This window comes from Crocuta crocuta, unplaced genomic scaffold, assembly GCF_008692635.1.
Source record: "Crocuta crocuta isolate KB4526 unplaced genomic scaffold, BGI_CrCroc_1.0 scaffold96, whole genome shotgun sequence".
NCBI classification, from domain to species: Eukaryota; Metazoa; Chordata; class Mammalia; order Carnivora; family Hyaenidae; genus Crocuta; species Crocuta crocuta.
This window is the reverse complement of record NW_027531522.1, coordinates 656,711-675,438: the sequence shown is the minus strand read 5'-3', so window position 1 is coordinate 675,438 and position 18,728 is coordinate 656,711. Positions and strand designations below refer to the sequence as shown.

The window sequence follows — 18,728 nt, the reverse complement described above, 5'->3', positions numbered from 1 at the left end:
TACATTTATAAGTAACTTGAACTGCCAAGCACATTTATATCATCTCAATTAAGGCTATTTAATATTTTTTCTCTTTTTGTCTAGAAAGAGGTTATTTAAAATTTTTTTAAATTTTTAATGTTTATTTATTTTGGAGAAAGAGAGCATGTGTGAGCAGGGGAAGGGCAGAGAGAGGGAGACAGAGGGTCTGAAGTGGGCTCTGTGCTAACAGCAAAAAGCCCAATGCGGGGCTCAAACTCATGAACTGCGAGACGGTTACCTGAGTCCAAGTCAGATGCTTAACCAAGCATCTGGGTGAGTCACCCAGGCACCCCTAAATTTTAAATACCCATGTAGAGAGCTTTATGCCAGATTTTCCAAAGATCTGGCAACATTTATTAACTGAACTTAATTATTCAATTCAGGAAAATTACTTCTGGGTCTTTCATTAAATCCACAGTTATAGCATTTGACCCAGTCCTGCACTCAAGGTGTTTATACTCTAGTTAAAGGATTAGGGTTGTTCTCAAATGATGTGAATGAAGAATCTGGCCATTTTATAATGGAGACTGCTGTCTTTTATAACATAACTCTCCCAATCAAAAAACAAGTTACATAACAAAACTACAAGGCAACTTAATATTTTATTGCTTTATTAGCTATGATGTTGTCCACAACTTGTGTTTAGTATTTATGAATCTCTTATTAATATGGCAATGAGAATTGTTCCATTGCAAGAAAATATTCAAACTCTAAAAATTATAATCAATTTAAAAAGATAAACTTCATGTATTTTAAGCCATTCAGGAAAATATAAAAATTGCTTAAAAATAGCATATCTCTTTCAGTTAATATGAAATGTATATGGTTTCATCCTTTAAAAGTAAAAATAAAATTTCTACATTCCTGGTCCTTTTGGAAGGTTTAACCTTCAAAGTATAACAAAAATGTTGTTAGTTACGGTACTTCTGTTGCTCAAGGAAGGGAATGGTGTCTTCAAATACAACTGGAATAAATATTTAGAGTAATATTAACACAGTACATGCCATATGGCTTCCTATTCCTTGTTTGTCAAAGTAGAAGTGATAAAAGAAAGACACAGTGCTAAAGATACAGTGAAAATGAGGAAACTATTACAAATCATCTACAGATAAACATAAGCCCTCTACCTAGGCAATCTTGGGTATGAATTATCACACAGAAGTTATTTTAAAAATTTTTAACGTTGGGGCACCTGGGTGGCTCAGTCTGTTAAGCATCCGACTTCGGCTCAGGTCATGGGTTCTCACAGTCCATGGGTTCGAGCCCCACATCAGGCTCTGTGCTGACAGCTCAGGGTCTGGAGCTTGTTTCAGATTCTGTGTCTCCCTCTCTCTCTGCCCCTCCCCAGCTTGTGCTCTGTTTCTCTCTGTCTCAAAAATAAATAAATGTTAAAAAAATAAAAATAAATTTTTTAATGTTTATTCATTTTTAAGAGACAGAGATAGATAGAGTGAGAGTGGGAGGGGCAGAGAGAGAGGGAGGCACAGGATCTGAAGCAGACTCCAGGCAGGCTCTGAGCTGTCAACACAGAACCCGATGTGGGACTTGAACCCACGAACCTCGAGATCATGACCTGAGCCAAAGTCAGACTCAACCAACTAAGCCACCTAGGACCCCCCCACCTCCCAGAAAGAAGTTATTTAAAGCATGATCCAGAATTGTGTCCATATTGATTTCTGTCTTGAGAGTTTAAAACGTAAAGCACTACAATGGTAATGCATGTAAGAAATAGTGTTCTCTTGTGTTAAGAAAGAAGTCTATATTTATCAAAAATCAAAAATTCTTAGTAATTTAATTCAAAATATTACCTTCATTCCATCTACAGTCCTTTTATCTTCAGACTGGTAATATATTTTTCCCAACCAGCTGTTTTTTGTACCTGGACTTCAGGCCATGTTCATACTTAGACCTGTAGTTTTCACCTTAACAAATTGATACCTTGCCCTTTTAACACACCTAAGTCAGATATAGGTAAGTTCTGCTACAGAGTTCTGCTAGGTCTCTGCTCTCAGAGAGCATCTCTCTCTGGGAAAGAGAGAGGTTGTTGCAATTTTTTCCTTTTTTTCTAATGTTTATTTATTTTTGAGAGAGAGAGAGAGAAATGGGAAGGGGCAGAGAGAGAGGAAGACACAGAATCTGAAACAGGCTCCAGGCTCTGAGCTGTTAGCACAGAGCCTAACGTGAGGCTAGAACTCATGGATCATGATCTTAGGGATCACGACCTAAGCCGAAGTCGGATGCTCAACTGACTGATCCACCCAGGCGCCCCTGTTGGAATCCTTTCTTAAAGACTCTCTTGAAGTACTATTGTCTTGTACAACAAACAATAAACTGGGAGTCAGGAAAAACATGTTCTGAGCAACTTACCTATCCTATTTGGGCTTTAGACATCTTTAGTAGCTCCCTGTTAAAAAAAAAAATGGGGCTTTTTAAAAATTTAACATAGCAAAATGGCTACATTGTTGTCCAAAGTGTTGAGATTTCTACCAGCAATCAATTTATTGTCTCTCAGTTCCAAATCCTCCCTTTTTCTTACTTAAAAATAATTGTAACATTTTACTGAGATATAATTCATACACCATACAATTCACCCACTTACAATATACAATTCAATGATTTTGAGAATATTCACAGAGTTGTGTGATCATCACCATGATCCGTTTTCGAACATTTTCATTTTCTTTTTGAATTAGTCATATGAACACCACTCTAAAATAGAAACAATTACTTTTACAATCTTATGTGTGTTAAACTCTCATTGCAGTGCTATCTAAATCCACCTTTGCAAATTTAACACAGTACTAGAATCTCAAAATCTCTAGTAAACAATTACAAAAACTATAAAAAGAAATTCTAAAACTGCTGAATTGCTATCATCGCAATGAAAGAATTTGTAACTTTATATGACACTTTAAATGCTTCAAATTTTAATTAACTATCATTTGAAATATATGAACAAACTTATCCAACTCAGCCTAAGATAAAGATGGAATGGGATGCTTCATGAATTTGCAATATTTATATATCCCTTCAATAACAACTTCCTATCATATTTAACCATAAGTTAAACCTTTCTCTGACCAAGGTGATTTTAATGAAAACCAAGTTTACAGAGAGCCTGCTTTGGCAGGCATGGTCAAAAACTGGAATGGAACTTAATTATTTCTTCTCTAATTTATTTTTATCTTGGCACTTCCTTAAAGCTATCCTGTATTATGTCAGAAGTCTACATTCATGCCCAGTAGCCAGCATTTACTCTGGCATCTGCTGACTTCATGCTTTTATGAAGTTCATTTAATACTTCCTACCTACCAGATAACTATTGGTAAATCCTGATGTGATTTATTCAGGCTTCAGATTTTCCTGTAGAAATACAGCTTGACCTAAGTTACTTTGTACTATCATTTAAGTTGTACATAGCTACAGCTCTCAAGATGGCTACTTGAAAATATTTCTTTGAAAAGTTTCTCTTGAAATTCAATAGGTAGGGGCTTCAGTGTTGGGCTTATTTAAATAGAGCAGTCTTACGGCTATCCTGTCCAGTTAATAGAAACAAGGCTAAACAACCAGAATCTCGAAGTTGGGGAATCCCAATGTAGTACCATCTTTGGTTCCATTACATCCCTGGACATGTAATACTCTCTTTTAAGAAACAGTGGTGCAAGAAAAAGGCACAAAGTTTGAGATAGCCAAACAGGGTTCAAATAATGCCTCTGCCTGGACAAGGCTCATGAACTTGGTAAGTCATTTACTTCTCCACACCACCATAAAGAGAGTAAAATACCACTTATCTAACACAGTTACCATAAAGATTAATATATGTATATAGTTAATGTATATATGTATGTAATTAATTATGTAATATATGTATATAATTAATGTATATAATATATATACCATGTTCTAGCACATGATAATTGTTCAACAATGGTTATTAGGAGTGTGATGGGAATAAATGATATATGTGTGTTTTTAATTAGCTTACACACAATGAAAGAATGGTATTGATATTACTCCATTAGGTGTAAATGGCTAAAAAAAGAATGAAAGCAACTTCACATTAATCTGTGGTATGTCTATGCCTCTTATTCAAATATCAATTACAACAGTATCTTATAAATTAATTCTCCCAAGGGGCGCCTGGGTGGCTTAGTCGGTTAAGCGTCCGACTTTCGCTTAGGTCATGATCTCACGGTTGGTGGGTTCGAGCCCCGCGTCGGGCTCTGTGCTGACTGCCAGCTCAGAGCCTGGAGCCTATTTCAGAGTCTGTATCTCCCTCTCTCTCTGACCCTCCCCTGCTCACGCTGTGTCTCTCTCTCTCTCCTAGAAATAAATTAAAAAAACATTAAAAAAAAAATAAAGTGTTCTTTGTAAAAAAAAAAATTAATTCTCCCAAGTATATGTGGAAGCTCCATCCACTTGTCATAAAGTAAAGGGTAATTTACCTTTTCTGTGTGAAACTTTGGATTACCAGTTGTTATGAACTAAATGTCTGTGTCCCTCTCAAAATTCATATGTTGAAGTCCTAATCCCTAGGGAGGTTATATTTATATATATTAAGATTAAATGAGGTCATAAGCGTGGGATCTGATCCAATAGGATTAATATCCTTATAGAGACCTGAGAGCCCTCTCTCCAACCAATGACCCCTACACCCATACCATTCCCTCTGTGTCCACCAAAAAAAAAAAGAAAGAAAAAAAAAAGGCCATGTGAGTACATAGCAAGAAGCCCAGGGAGTTAGCTCTGACCAGAAACCAAATCATCTGAGACCTTGATTAGACTTCCAGCCTCAAGAACTGTGAGGAAACAAATTTCTGTTGTTTAAGCCATCCAATCTATGATATTTTATTATGGCAACCCTAGCTAAGACATCAAAGTGTAATTGAAAGAATCATAAATTCCAGAAAAAAAATTATTTCTTCCTTAAGTACCTTTAATTCTTTTTTTTTAACCACCTTATTTCTGGGAGAGAGAGAGAGAGAGAGAGAGACAGCGTGAGCAGGGGAGGGTCAGAGAGAGAGGGAGTCACAGACTGAAACAGGCTCCAGGCTCTGAGCTGGCAGTCAGCACAGAGCCCGACTCGGGGCTCGAACCCACGAACCGTGAGATCATGACCTAAGCGAAAGTCGGACGCTTAACCGACTAAGCCACCCAGGCGCCCCGTAAGTACCTTTAATTCTTATGTGTAGCAGTTGAGCTCATTTATTAAAGTTATAATATGCATAAATCAGCATCCCGATGTTTGAACAAAATTTACATATAATAAGCTATAATTTATACCCCTAATATGGGATTTATGATATATGGATATATATCCCAGTACTAAAAGCTAGGAATTCTGAAATATATTCAATCAGAAATCTAGCTTTGATAAAAAGCTAGCTTTTAATAGAAAACTAGCTCTTACAAGATTAATTATATGATTAGGAAACATTGCATTAAGAACAGTAAAAAATATTTAAGTGGCACGCACACTGCCACTTAATATGGCTGAAAACCAGCCACACACAGAGCCAAGAGCATCATCTGCAGCAGGCTTGAGAACCACAGTCTCATAGATCAGAGACTTTTACTTCTCACCAGCCCTTCAGCTTCATCTCAAAGCTTGATTTCACAACCACACCACGGACACAGGCTCCCTCTTATATGTCCAAGTTATTAAGCCCAATGGCACTGAATAGTGTTGAGGTATTGGTTATTCATAGCTGAAACAAAGAAGAACTTTTATCTTAGCTTTGGTACTGAACATTTCAGTCTGTCAGATAAAGCTCCTTTGATTATCCTCTAGACATGAAGTCTGCCTTTCTTTGCTCATTAGCTGGGTTAGAGGCTAGAACAAAGGCACTTTGCTGATCTCCCAAGTATTAATGGAATAGTCAACAAATCTGTAGGTGCCAACAGAAATGCTCCCAAATGGCTGCAAAAGACACCAGTAGTAAAGTCACCATCGTTCAATCCGATCCTATACATGGCTAAGTTGGATACTGCATTTTCTCCATTGGCCTTTTATAATTTTTAAAAAGAAGTCGTGCAATTTTATAGAGCAGAGACAATGAAAAAAAGCACAGCGATTATAACCATCTTTACACATTGTATGCTTACAACTGATTTTCGGGGGGTACTAATGCAAAGGAAACAAAGCAAACAAAGCAAAGTAACAAAAGGCAAGAATTCTTGAGGGTTCTAAAAATAAGGAAGTAATTAAAGTATGCTTGATGAAAGCCCCTAAAAGGCAAAAAAAGAGCAAGAGTATAAATAAATGTGATTAATAAATAAATAAAAGTCAGCATAACTAATAGGATTGATAGTTTCAGAGTTTCAGCATTTATACATTGAATATCATCATTTAATCCAACTTTAAATCATAAAAGCCTTATTGTTACCATAGTTAATATGATGTGTAAGAAGCACCAAACACATTGTTTTAAGTCTTCTTAAGCTTTGTGTAAACCAATATGGGTATGTATTCACTTAACCTAAAGTTAGATCTACAAAATTTCCATAGCATTAATTTAGTAACATGCTTTGTTGTCCAAATAAGTATTAAGTCCTGAATTTACTATAATAAATACTTAAAATTTGAGTTTATATTTAACCCAACTCTAATCCCAACCCACAGAAATAAAATTTATAAATAAGACTGAATTCTGTGTATATTTAAAAAGACAGATTGGGTCATCTTTTTATGGAATGCAGTCAGCTCACGATGACTCAAATATATTTCAAAAATACAGTTCTTTTAAATGTTGATATCACAATATGTAAACATTAGATAGTGTTCCCCAAGGACAATCCAAAAGCTGTCAATTCGGTTTCTTTATTCCCCAAGGAAGTTAGGAGGCAATCCATAAAAGAAATATGCTGGTGCCATGTTACTGAGCCATCCAATTGATCCTTCTATTTGCACTTCTGGAGAAACAGAGATCATAGTGTCATTATGAACCTCAAAAGAAGACCACAGACTTACAGTAGCCCACAGACTTCCTTCAGTCATCTGACCACCATGTCGCTGACCATTTGAGGCTGGTTGCATGTCATCATGAGGCAACTGACTTGAAGTAACTTTAATTATACTACATGAATGGAACAGCTTTAGATTAATGGCAACATTAGCAATGCCCTTTGGCAGGAAATCTAAAACACTTCTGAACAAACTCTCTGGGAGAAACCAGCTGTATCTACTTCTCATTGGATTTAAGTAGGTTTGTGCCTTACAGCCCCAGTAAGCAATCCTGTCTTGGAAATAGTGGCTGAAAGAGCAATAGGAATTGCTGATGGGATCCAGATGAAGCTAAAGATACTGTCATCAGAGCCATCTCCAAAAATATCATACATGGCACTGATAAGGTGAGAGAATCTCAAGGATCATCAGAGCTCCAGCCTGTACCTTGGTGATCCAGAGATTGAATGATGTATATGGGTAACTTACAGCAGATTTGCATATATTCATCAGTCCCACATGGATACCCTTCTTGCTGATATAAGAGATCAAGGACAACCCTTCATAGACATCAGTAGGACCCATGGAATACAAGGCCTGGTGGAAAACAAACAATGGTTCCAGATTTGGTGAACCAGCCAACCTTCCCATCATGTGATAAGCTGATTATAGGTGGGTCAGAGTTCATTTTAAAAATAGGGCAATAGATGAGGTGCCTGGCTGGCTCGGGCCATAGAGCATGTGACTCTGGTTCTCAGTGTTGTGAGACCAAGCCCACATTGAGCTTGGAGCCTACTTAAAAAAACAATTGTTTTAATTGGACAATAGGTAATTAGGTAGTGCGTCAATGTTGATGTCTAAGCCTTTGTGCCCATCACCCTCTGTCATGAAACCAAACAAGCAGAGTGGCATGTGAAGATCAACACATGGTAGTCTTTGCTTAGGTTGCAAAACTGATAAGTATGCCTGACGCATAATTCAAGAACATGGTCAGCTCCACCCGGGTCCTGCTGCTGACATCAGTACTCTGAAGTACTTCTCTTCAGGCTGCTCAGTTGACACCTAGTGAGCTCATATCCCCCTCCTCACTGTTATATCCCTTTAAAGAGAGGTGTAGAAGGGCACATGGTTAGTTCAGTCAGTTAGGTGAGGGACTCTTGATATCTGCTCAGGTCATGATCTCATGGTCATTAGATTGATTACCGCATCAGCTCCACACTGAGCGTGGAGCCTGCTTGGGATTCTCTCTCTCACACTCCCTCTGCCCTGCCTCTGCTTGAATGCTCTCTCTCTTTTGCTCAAAACAAATAAATAAATATTTAAAAAATAATAATAAAGAGAGGTGTAGAAAGTTTCCACACAGCTTCTTTCTAAATTTAAGATACTATTCTGCTAAACACTAAAAGCCGTGTATAAGCATTTTCATATATAAACATATATATACCCATATTTATTATATGTGTGTATATAACAGAAGGAATAGAAAAGTAGCTGAACCAATCTTTTTTTCAACTCTATTGAAGTATAGTTGATAAATCAAATACTAATATATTTAAAGTGTATATCACAATGACTTGATATATGTACATATCATTAAAAAATTCGTACCATTGAGATGATCGACACCTCTGTCACCTCACATATTTATTTATTATTTTTTTTAGTGAGAGCACTTAGGGTCTACTCTCCTAGCAAACTTCAATTAAATACCATAATATTATAAGCTTTAGTGACCGTATTATATACTGGATTCTCAGATCTGATTTATCTTTTTTTTAATTTAATTTGAGTATAGTTCACACACAATGCTATATTAGTTTCAAGTGTACAACACAGTAATTCAACAAGTTCATACATTATGCTGTGCTCACCACAAGTGTAGCTACCATTTGTCACCATAAAACCCTATTACAGTACCATTGACTCTATTCCCTATGTTGTGCCTTTCAATACCATGACTTCTTAATTCCATAACTGGAAGCTTGTATCTTCCACTACCCTTCTCTCATTTTGCCCATCCCCCCATCCTATTCCCTTCTGGCAACCATCAGTTTGTTCTCTGTATTAATTTGTCTGATTCTGTTTTTTGCTTATTTATTCCTTTGTTTTGGTTTTCAGATTCCACATATAAACAAATCATATGATATTTTTCTTTCTCAGCCTGACTTACTTCACTTAACATAATACCCTCTAGATACATGTTGTCACAAATGGCAAGATCTCCTATTTTTTTATGGTTAAGTAATATCACACACACAACACACACACACACACACACACGGTATCTTCTTTAACCATTCATCTATCAATGGAGACTTGGGTTGCTTCCACATCTCAAATATTGTACATAATGCTGCAATAAACATAGTGGTGCATGTATCTTTTCAAATTACTATTTCTGTTTTCTTTGAGTAAATACCTAGTAGTTGAATTACGGGATGATAAAGTGATTCTATTTTTAATTTTTTGAGGAAACTTCATGCTGTTTTCTACAGTGGCTATACCAATTTACATTTCCACCAGTAGTGCATGAAAGTTCCTTTTACTTTACATCCTCACCAACACATGTTATTTCCTATCTTTTTGATTCTAGCCATTCCATAGACATAAGGTGATATCTCATTGTGGTTTCAATTTAGAATTTCCTGGTGATTAGTGATTTGATCATCTTTTCATGAGTCTGTTGTCGATCTATATGTTTTCTTTGGGAAAATGTATCTTCAGGTCTTCTGCCCATTTTTAATTGAATTATTTGGGGTTTGGGTACTAAATTCTTTATATATTTTAGATATTAACCCTTAATCAGAGAAATCACTTGCACATATCTTTTTCCTTTTCAGTAGGTTAGTTACCTTTTTGTTTCATTGATGATTTCCTTCACTGTGTAAAAGCTTTTTATTTTGGTGTGGTCCCAATAGTTAATTTTTGCATTCATTTCCCTAGCCCGAGGGGACCTATCTAGAAAAATGTTGCTACAGCTGATATCAAAGATGTCACTGCCTATATTTTCTCCTAGGAGTTTTATGGTTTCAAGCCTCACATTTAGGTCTTTAATCCATTTTGAGTTTATTTTTGTATATGGTATGAGAAAGTGGTCCAGTTCACTCTTTTGCATGTAGCTGTTTTGTCTTCCTAGTATTGTTTGTTTAAGAGACTGTCTTTTACCAATTGTATATCTTTGGCTTGTTTGTCATTGATTAATTGACCATATAAGTGTAGGTTTATTTCTGGGCTCTCTATTCTCTTTCATCAATTATTTGTCTATGTTTTTGTGCCAGTAACATACTGTTTTGATTATTATAGCTTTGCAGTATATCTTGAAATCTGGGATTATGATACCTTCAGCTTTGTTTTTCTTTCTCAAGATAGCTTTGGCTATTCAGAGTCTTTTGTGGGTCTATATAAATATTGGTATTTTGATAGAGATTGCACTGAATCTGTAGATCGCTTTGGGTAGTATGGACATTTTAAAAATATTAATTCTTCCAATCCATGAGCCATGAAATATTTTCCCATTTGTTTGTGTCATCTTCGATTTCGATCATCAAATGATTTAGAGTTTTCAGAATATAGATCTTTCATCTCCTTGGTTAAGTCTATTCCTAGCTTTTTTTTTCTTTTTAGTGCAATTGTAAACGGAATTGTTTTCTTAATCTCTCTTTATTTTACTTTATTATTAGTGTATAGAAATGCAACCAATTTATGTGCATTAATTTTGTATTCTGAAAATTTGCTGAATTCATTTATTGGCTCTAATAGTTTTTCAGTGGAGTCTTTAAGGTGTTCTATGTGTAGTGTCATGTCATCTGCAAATAGTGACAGTTTAACTTATTTTTTTTAACAAGATGGATGGCTTTTATTTCTTTTTCTTGTCTGATTTCTATAGCCAGGACTTTCAATACTATAGGAATAAAAGCAGTGATTGTGGACATTCTTGTCTTGTTCCTGAACTTAGAGAAAAAGCCCTCAGTTTTTCACCATTAAGTATGATATTAGCTGTATGTTTTTCATATATGGCCTTTATTATTTTGAGGTCTGTTCCCTCTAAACCCACTTTGTTGAGATATTTATCATAAATGAATGTTGAATTTTGTCAAATGCTTTTTTCTGCATCTATTGAGATGATCATATAGTTTTTATTTTTCATTTTGTTACTGTGGTATATCATGTGGATTGATTTGCAGATACTCAACCATCCTTGTATCTCTGAAATTAATCCCACTTGATTGTGGTGAATGAACCTTTAATGTATTATTGAGTGTAGTTTGCCAGTATTTTTTTGAGGACTTTTGCAGCTATGTTCATCAGGGATACTGGCCTGTAGTTTTCTTCCCTCCTTGCTTGCTTGCTTGCTTGCTTCCTTCCTTCCTTCCTTGTTTCCTTCCTTCCTTCTTTCCTTCCTTCCTTCCTTCCTTTCTTTTTGCAGTTTTTGTCTAGTTTTGGTATCAGGGTAATGTAGGCCTTATAGAATGTATTTGGAAGCTTTCCGTCTTCTATTTTTCAGAATAGTTTGAGGAGAATAGGTATTAACTCTTCTTTAAATGTTTGGTAGAATTCTAAGTCCTGGACTTTTTTTTTTTTTTTTGGTAGCTTTTTGATTTCCAAATCACTTTCATTACTAATATCAGTCTGTTAAGATAGTCTCTCTCTTCCTGATTCATTTTTGGAAGATTATATATTTCTAGGAATTTATCCACTTCTAGGTTGTCCAATTTGGGAGCATATAATTTTTTGTAGTATTATAATCCTTTGTGTTTTGTGATGTCAGTTGTTATTTCTTTGATTTCTGATTTTATTTGGGCCCTTTCTTTTTGTGTCTTGATGACTTTATCTAAAGGCTTATCAATTTTATCTTTTCAAAGAACCATCTCTTAGTTTCTTGATCTTGATTTCACTGATATGTCATTTGTTTCTGCTCTGATCTTTATTGTTTCCTTCTTTCTATTCACCGTGAGCTTTGTTCTTTTCCCAGTTCCTTTAGGTGTAAGTTTAGATTGTTTAGTTAAGTTTTTCTGGTTTCTTGAGGTAGGCCTGTATTACAATATGTTTTCCTTTTAGAACTGCTTTTGCTGTGTCCCAAAGATTTAGGACGATTGTGTTTTCATTTTCATTTGTCTCCATATATTTTTTTATTTATTCTTTGAGGGGGGAGGGGCAGAAAGAGAGGAAGAGAGAGAATCCCAATCAGGCTCTATGCTGTCAAAGCAGAGCTCAACATGTGGCTTGATCTCATAAACTGTGAGATCATGACCTGAGCCAAAATCAAAAGTCAGATGCTTTGACCCATTGGTTGTCTAGTAGCATGTTGTTTAACTTCCCTGTGTTTGTTTTTTCAAGTTTTTTTCTTGTGGTTGATTTCTAGTTTTATACTTGGTCAGAAGATGCATGATGTAATTTTAATCTTAAATTTATTGAGACTTGTTTTGTGGCCTAATATGCAATATATCCTGGAAAATGTTCCATGTGTACTTGAAAGGAATGTGTGTTCTGCTGTTTTTATTTATGGAATATTCTGTATATATCATGTCCATCGTGTCTAAGGTGTCATTCAAAGACACTGTTTCCTTATTGATTATCCACCTAAATGATCTATCCACTGATGTAAGTGGAGTGTTAAGGTCCCCTACTGTTATTGTATTTGTCAATCTCTCCTTTCATGTTTATTAATATTTTCCTTATGTATTTAGGTGCTCCTAATTTGGGAGCATAGGTATTCATAATTGTTATACTTCTTATTAGATTGATCCCTTTATCATTATGTAATCCTCTTCTTAATTTGTGTTACAGTCTTTGCTTTAAAGTCTATTTTGTCTTATATAAGTATTGCTACCTTGTTTTTTTTTTTCCACTTCCATTTGCATGGGATATCTTTTTCCATCCTTTCATTTTCAATCTCTATGTGTCTTTAGGTCAGATGAGAGTCTCTTGATCTTATTCATCTTTTATTTGAAATTGTGTACCTTTATATCAGCCTCTCTCTATTTCTCCCACCTTCTCATCTAGCTTCTTACAACTACCATTCTATTCTTTGTTTATATGAGATTGGTTTTTTTTTTTAAATCCAAATATAATTGATAACATGTAGTATTTGTCTTTCTGTGTGTGGTTTACTTTATTTAGCATTATGCACTCTAAGGTCACCCATATTGTCACAAAATGCAAGGTTTCCCTCCTTTTTTAAGGTTAAATATGGGGCTCTTGGGTGTCTCAGTCAGTTAAGCGGCTGACTTCAGTTCAGGTCATGATCTTGCAGTTTGTGGGCTACAGCTCCACATCAGCCTCTGCAGAGAGCTTGGAACCTGGAATCTGCTTTGGGTTTTTGTGTTTCCCTCCTTCTCTCTGTCCCTCCCTCCCCCCAAAATGAATAAACATTTAAAAATTTTAAGGTTAAACAATATTCTATGTATTCCACATTTTCTTTATTCATTCATCTGTCAGTGGGCACTTAAGTTGTTTCCATATCTTGGTTATTGTGAATAATGATGCAGTGAACCTGGGAGTACAGATATCTCTTTGAAATACTGATTGTTTCCCTCAGATATATACCCAGAAGTGGAATTGCTGGATCATATGGTAGTTCTATTTTTAATCATTTAAGGAAATGCCATACTGTTTTCCATAGTGTATCTGAGTATGGGTCCCTATAGTCTTATCTTATTTGTTACTCTGTGGGTTCCTGCATCTGATACCTGTTTCTTTCCCCAGGTAAGAGAATTGTTTAGCCCGTATTTCTTTGAATATACTTTTTGTCCCTTTCTTTCTTTTTCATTCTTCTTGGATTGGTGTCCTTAAAGTCTCTTAAGCTAGCTTCACTCTTTTTCATTATTGTTGTTGTTGTTCTTGGTATTTTTTTTAACCAAAAGATTCTAAACCTATGAACTCTCCAAAAGATAACTAGCTCAAAGGGAGGGGGGGAAATGAAACAGAAAAACAACAAAATTTCTGAACCACAAGCACCAATCATTTTTTTGCAAAAGTTAGTGAGCTAATCATGCCATGAGTTTCAATGAACTCCCCTAAATTATCATAATTCAAACTAAATATACTTCCAAGTTCCAAGGCAGAACTTCTAAAACTACATACATGGCCCACTGGACACTCTAACCTAATCAGAGAACAGGCTTAAATGAAAATTGCTGGCTACTCCCAAAAAAGGACTTGCATGATCCTGTAACACCAAGATCCTTTGCTGACACATGGGAAAAGTACCACAGAAACCTCAAGGCATCAATCAGCCTAGACTATATTTTCAGGCTTCTATCTTCAATCAACAACTTTTCTAATCCATATCTCATTAAAAGTTCTCATAAATTTTTCTAATACATACCTCATTAAAAATTCTCGTAAAAATCAAGTTCTCTGCTAGCCTCATCTATAGTCAAAATACACTAATCCCTCGCATGTGCAGTTTTCCACCCTGAATCATCTCTCTTCTTCCTAGCAACTAATGATGGGAAGAGTGATAAAGAGTAGTCCCTTGCTCTCAGCTCTCAGTAAGAGGGGAAAAAGCAGGAGCTTCCTTGCTCTATTCCGTCAGCTCAGTGAGCTCAACCCACAAAGGAAGGTGTTCTGGGACCACAGTCTTTCATTCTTTTTTATCACTGAAAAATGGACTCTGCCCAGAGAGAAAATAAACCATAATTTAACCCTGATAATGAACTCCTCCATCAGCCATGAGGGAGTTCCTCCTTTATCATAGAACTAGTCCTAACCTTTTTATGAACTGGGTCAGTTAACTGAATTCAAGGAATCATCCAGGAAATCCAAACAACCTAACTCAAGTCTTTTTGGCTTTCAAATGCATTGTTAACATCCAATTCACATTTTAAATTACATACACCCTTGCTAATGAGTAAACTACCCTTGTGTTTCCTAAAAATTCACAGGCAGAGGTTGAGGGATTTAAAAAAATACCGAGAAATAAAAGGAAGAAATTTAGACCTAGAATTTTTCCCAGAAAGTCCAGAAATTTACTAATCTGTATGCACTTGAGCAAGGATCAATGGCCTGTGTGTTTAAATTTGTAAGAGGATGTATTTGTTTGAAAAAGCCTCAGATGCTCAAATCTGGGCCTGTTATTATCATTTCCTTCACTGTTACGAAAACTAGGTACTTCATAAATAGATTACCATGAGGTATTCAGACGTTTTATCTTTTCACCACATATATTTGGAGATTCAATGTATTCATCTCTATCCTGAAAAGCACAATAATCATAAAAATAGAGATGATATAAGGACACTGAAATGCTGACTTGGCCATCTTATTTTGAGGAAAATATGTACCTTTCTCACCAAATTATGAAAGATAAAGAAATTTGGAGCTAGAAATACGCTAGCCAAATTTATTTATATTGTTTGCAAATCTGTACATTAGAGATTATTTAGGTTACACTACTTTTACCAATGTATTTTTGGCAAATAAAGCTTTTCAGTTTGTTCACTATGTACCATTTAAAAATGAATTTGAAGTATTTTATATTAACATATTCACATTTAACCAAGTAAAACTAAACTTAAAGGTCGTAATTACTTCAACAACTTTAGAGAAGACAGCCCACTGCCTTACAGAGGTATTTTTAAATCCTTAATTATGATAGATAAAATTATAATACTTCACCTGATGGATTGATCCATGTCTGTGAAACATTCAGACAAGTGGGGAGAACCCAGCAGGGCAGAAAGTTCATTTTTCACACTGTGATGGTCTCTTAAAAATTGCAAAATTCATCACTTTTGCAAAGGCTACAGTCTAAGAAGCTTCCCCCAACCCCAACATTAATTACTTTCACAGCAGCTTCAACTTTCTGCAGTGTATGACCTCTGGAGATGATATCTGATATGATTCTGCAGTCCCTGAAGATGAGTTTCAAAAGAATGCTGGTCATACTCCTGCAAGCTATGGAAAGACATCTGCTTCCCAGTATGGAAGAATATGCCATACTGAACCTTCATCACGTCCATTTGCTCATGCATTTTCTTCCACTGGTCTAGAATAGCTGTTGCTGGTTAATCAATATTTGCTGTTGTTTTGTGAGTTTCTGGCACAAATCAGGGATAATCATGTGCTGGCTCTTTAGCATCTCCACAAATTTCTCTTGTCCCTTTGCAGACTCCAGTTGAAGGACCGGTGCATCCTTCGATGGGATTCCATTTTCTCCTGCAACAGTTAGAACAACCATGATGTTATACACAACTGCTTGCCATTTTCCATTTCAGGCAATGTGTTGAGTCTAAAACAGCAATGTTAAAAATATGACTTCTTATTTTAGAAACTTTAAACTTAAAGAAATCTTAAGTGTCCTGAACGTGCTATCTATGCACCAACATGAAGTTGTAAGCAATTCGCTTTTTTGCGTGTATGAAAACTTTATATTATTTAAGGTTTTAGAGCACCAAAATTTAATAGGTGCTTCTAAAAACCAAAAGTACTAGACCTTGATACAAAAACCATGTGGTTTTAAGCTTTATATACAACCATAGGTCAAAGTATAATGCCACATAGTCTATGGTTACACAAAGCTAGCCACAGAATTTATCAGTAAACAGAAAATGCTAACTTTGCAGTTTATCACAGCCGTTAGAGGAGATGGATAATGAGATCACAGCTTTTTTAATGCATTTATTTGTGTACATATAAGTGGCAGGGGTGTATGCATATTTATGTGTGTCTGTGTGTGTGTCTGTGTGTGTTTTCACTTAGGGTTCTTTTCTCCAGAGGGTAACCAATCTGATGAGGCATAGGTTCTGTTCATTTATATTCATAAATTAAGAGTTTGTTTATGGAATAAAAAAAGGAAAACAGAAACCACTAGTGAATACCAAAAACAACTTAGAAGGGAGTCAGGAAGCTTAATTAGGAATACTAATTTAATATGATAACCACAATATACTAACATTCCTTCCCTTTTTCTACTCATAGTCACAAAATTTGTTTAACTACATGGGTGTAATTTTGCTAACATTTCAGACAATTCTGGCTAAAAGAAATCACACAATTTCAGAAAAGAGAGTGAAAGATTTTTATCTAATGCTTAGAAATGTTAAGTAACCCTTAACTATACCTATCAACCAACTCTACAGAAAAATTAGTAACTGTGGGCCCAACAACCTGAACCAATGTTTGTAGTTTTAAATAGGCCTGTTAGCGGAGGAAGTCAAAGTAATATGAGATCTTTCTAGGTATTTTCCTGATAAAAGTTGCATCCCACACACTGATTTTTTTTTTTTTAACAAGAAAGACTCTTTGAGGAGTTCTAGCCGTAAGTTTTCTACAAACCACTTTATGAAAGCACCTTAGCCAGCCCAGAGATGGTCAAAAAAATTATGTAATCATATTTGGAATAACAAGTCTCCCTCCTCAAAGCTTACATTTTGATAGTATACTAAAATCACGGTATATACTTAAACAGTGTGAGACAGTCAGAAATACCTGGGGAAACTTCATTAAAAACTTCTCTTTTACACTAAGGAAATGGTTATTTTATATATTATATGGTTATTTTATGCCAAATCCCAATGACTATATATATTTTTAATTTTATATTCACATATATAAAATCTAATGGGACCCAGGCAAAAACATTCATCCTAGGAAGTTACACCCTTATCTTGGTTGCTACTTTTTATCAGATCAGAGCCAACAGATTAGAAATATGACAAGGACATGGTCTCCTTCGGAGAGGGCTGCTCACACTGTCACCATCTCTTCACACCCAAACCTCCACTTTTCATTCCAGGTTCTACTAAATAATTATCTTCTGATCCAGGGACCGACCAAACCAGACTCCTACTAACCACTTCCACTCAGTGTGAAGGCTGTCATTTACCAACACTCTCATCCCAACTGAGTTGGAGTGGAAACAGTCTTTTAAACATAATTATAATTATTCCGTGTGTGTGTGTGTGTGTGTGTGTGTAATGTTCTTGCCAAGAATACTTTCCCAATTATTTTAGCTTTACATGACACCAAATTTTCAATCAAATTAATTACCTACAATACCCAATCTGCCTTCCTTAATAAGGCTCCCAGCAACCTAACAGTGAAGAATCCCCTTAGATCTCTTCAATGACCACCTAGAACAGTTCAGCCCCTTCCTAATGAGTCAGCTAACAACAGTGATAAAAGTTCCCAGAGACAGCTCAAATTACTTTTGGTGGCTTTGGTGGTCTGATGTACTAAGGAATTCCATCCATTTCTCTCTGGGGTTCAATATTAAATGTGATGGAGTTTAGCCATGCTCTCTACTACAGACACTTGGAAATGAGGAGTGCCAGAGTCCCTATGGACCACCCCCCACCACCAAGTTCAATTCTCATTTTACAGATGAGAAAACTAGTTCCCGGGGAGAAGTAACTAGCCCCATGGATTATGAGCAGAGCTAAATATCCTGACAGCTTGGATGGTACTCTGAACTTGATGATTTATATTTAATTCCTGATTAATATTCCTAAACTCTCCCAGTTACTTTTGTCACTGAGATGACTCCAGCTGTCTTAGAGACATCTAAGTTGTGCTCAACCTGGACGAGGGAACAAAGCTCAGAAAATGTTCTAGATTTAACCCCAAGAGGTGCACCTTGTTCTGAACAAGTTCACGTCACATAATGAAAAGAGTATTAACTGGAGTCTCAGTTCTGTCATCTGGTCTCGTATCATCACAGTTGATTTTGACCCAGTGGAATGAGACCACTACCTTGGTTCTAGGTTATACTTGGCTCATATTTGTCTTGAAGGAACATTCTTAGTGAATAAAGACTTTCTAG

At 35.8% G+C, this 18,728-nt stretch overlaps 1 long non-coding RNA gene across 1 annotated transcript in view; it reads right to left on the bottom strand.

Annotated features, from left to right (window-relative positions):
* LOC144238597 (uncharacterized) overlaps positions 1–18,728 on the bottom strand; it is a 44,439-nt gene that overhangs the window by 21,467 nt on the left and 4,244 nt on the right. The window contains exons 2-3 of the long non-coding RNA XR_013337165.1: positions 15,584–16,123; positions 2,389–2,425 (exon numbers count right to left, since the gene is read on the bottom strand). This is a non-coding gene — a long non-coding RNA (uncharacterized LOC144238597). The remainder of the gene's footprint in view (positions 1–2,388; positions 2,426–15,583; positions 16,124–18,728) is intronic.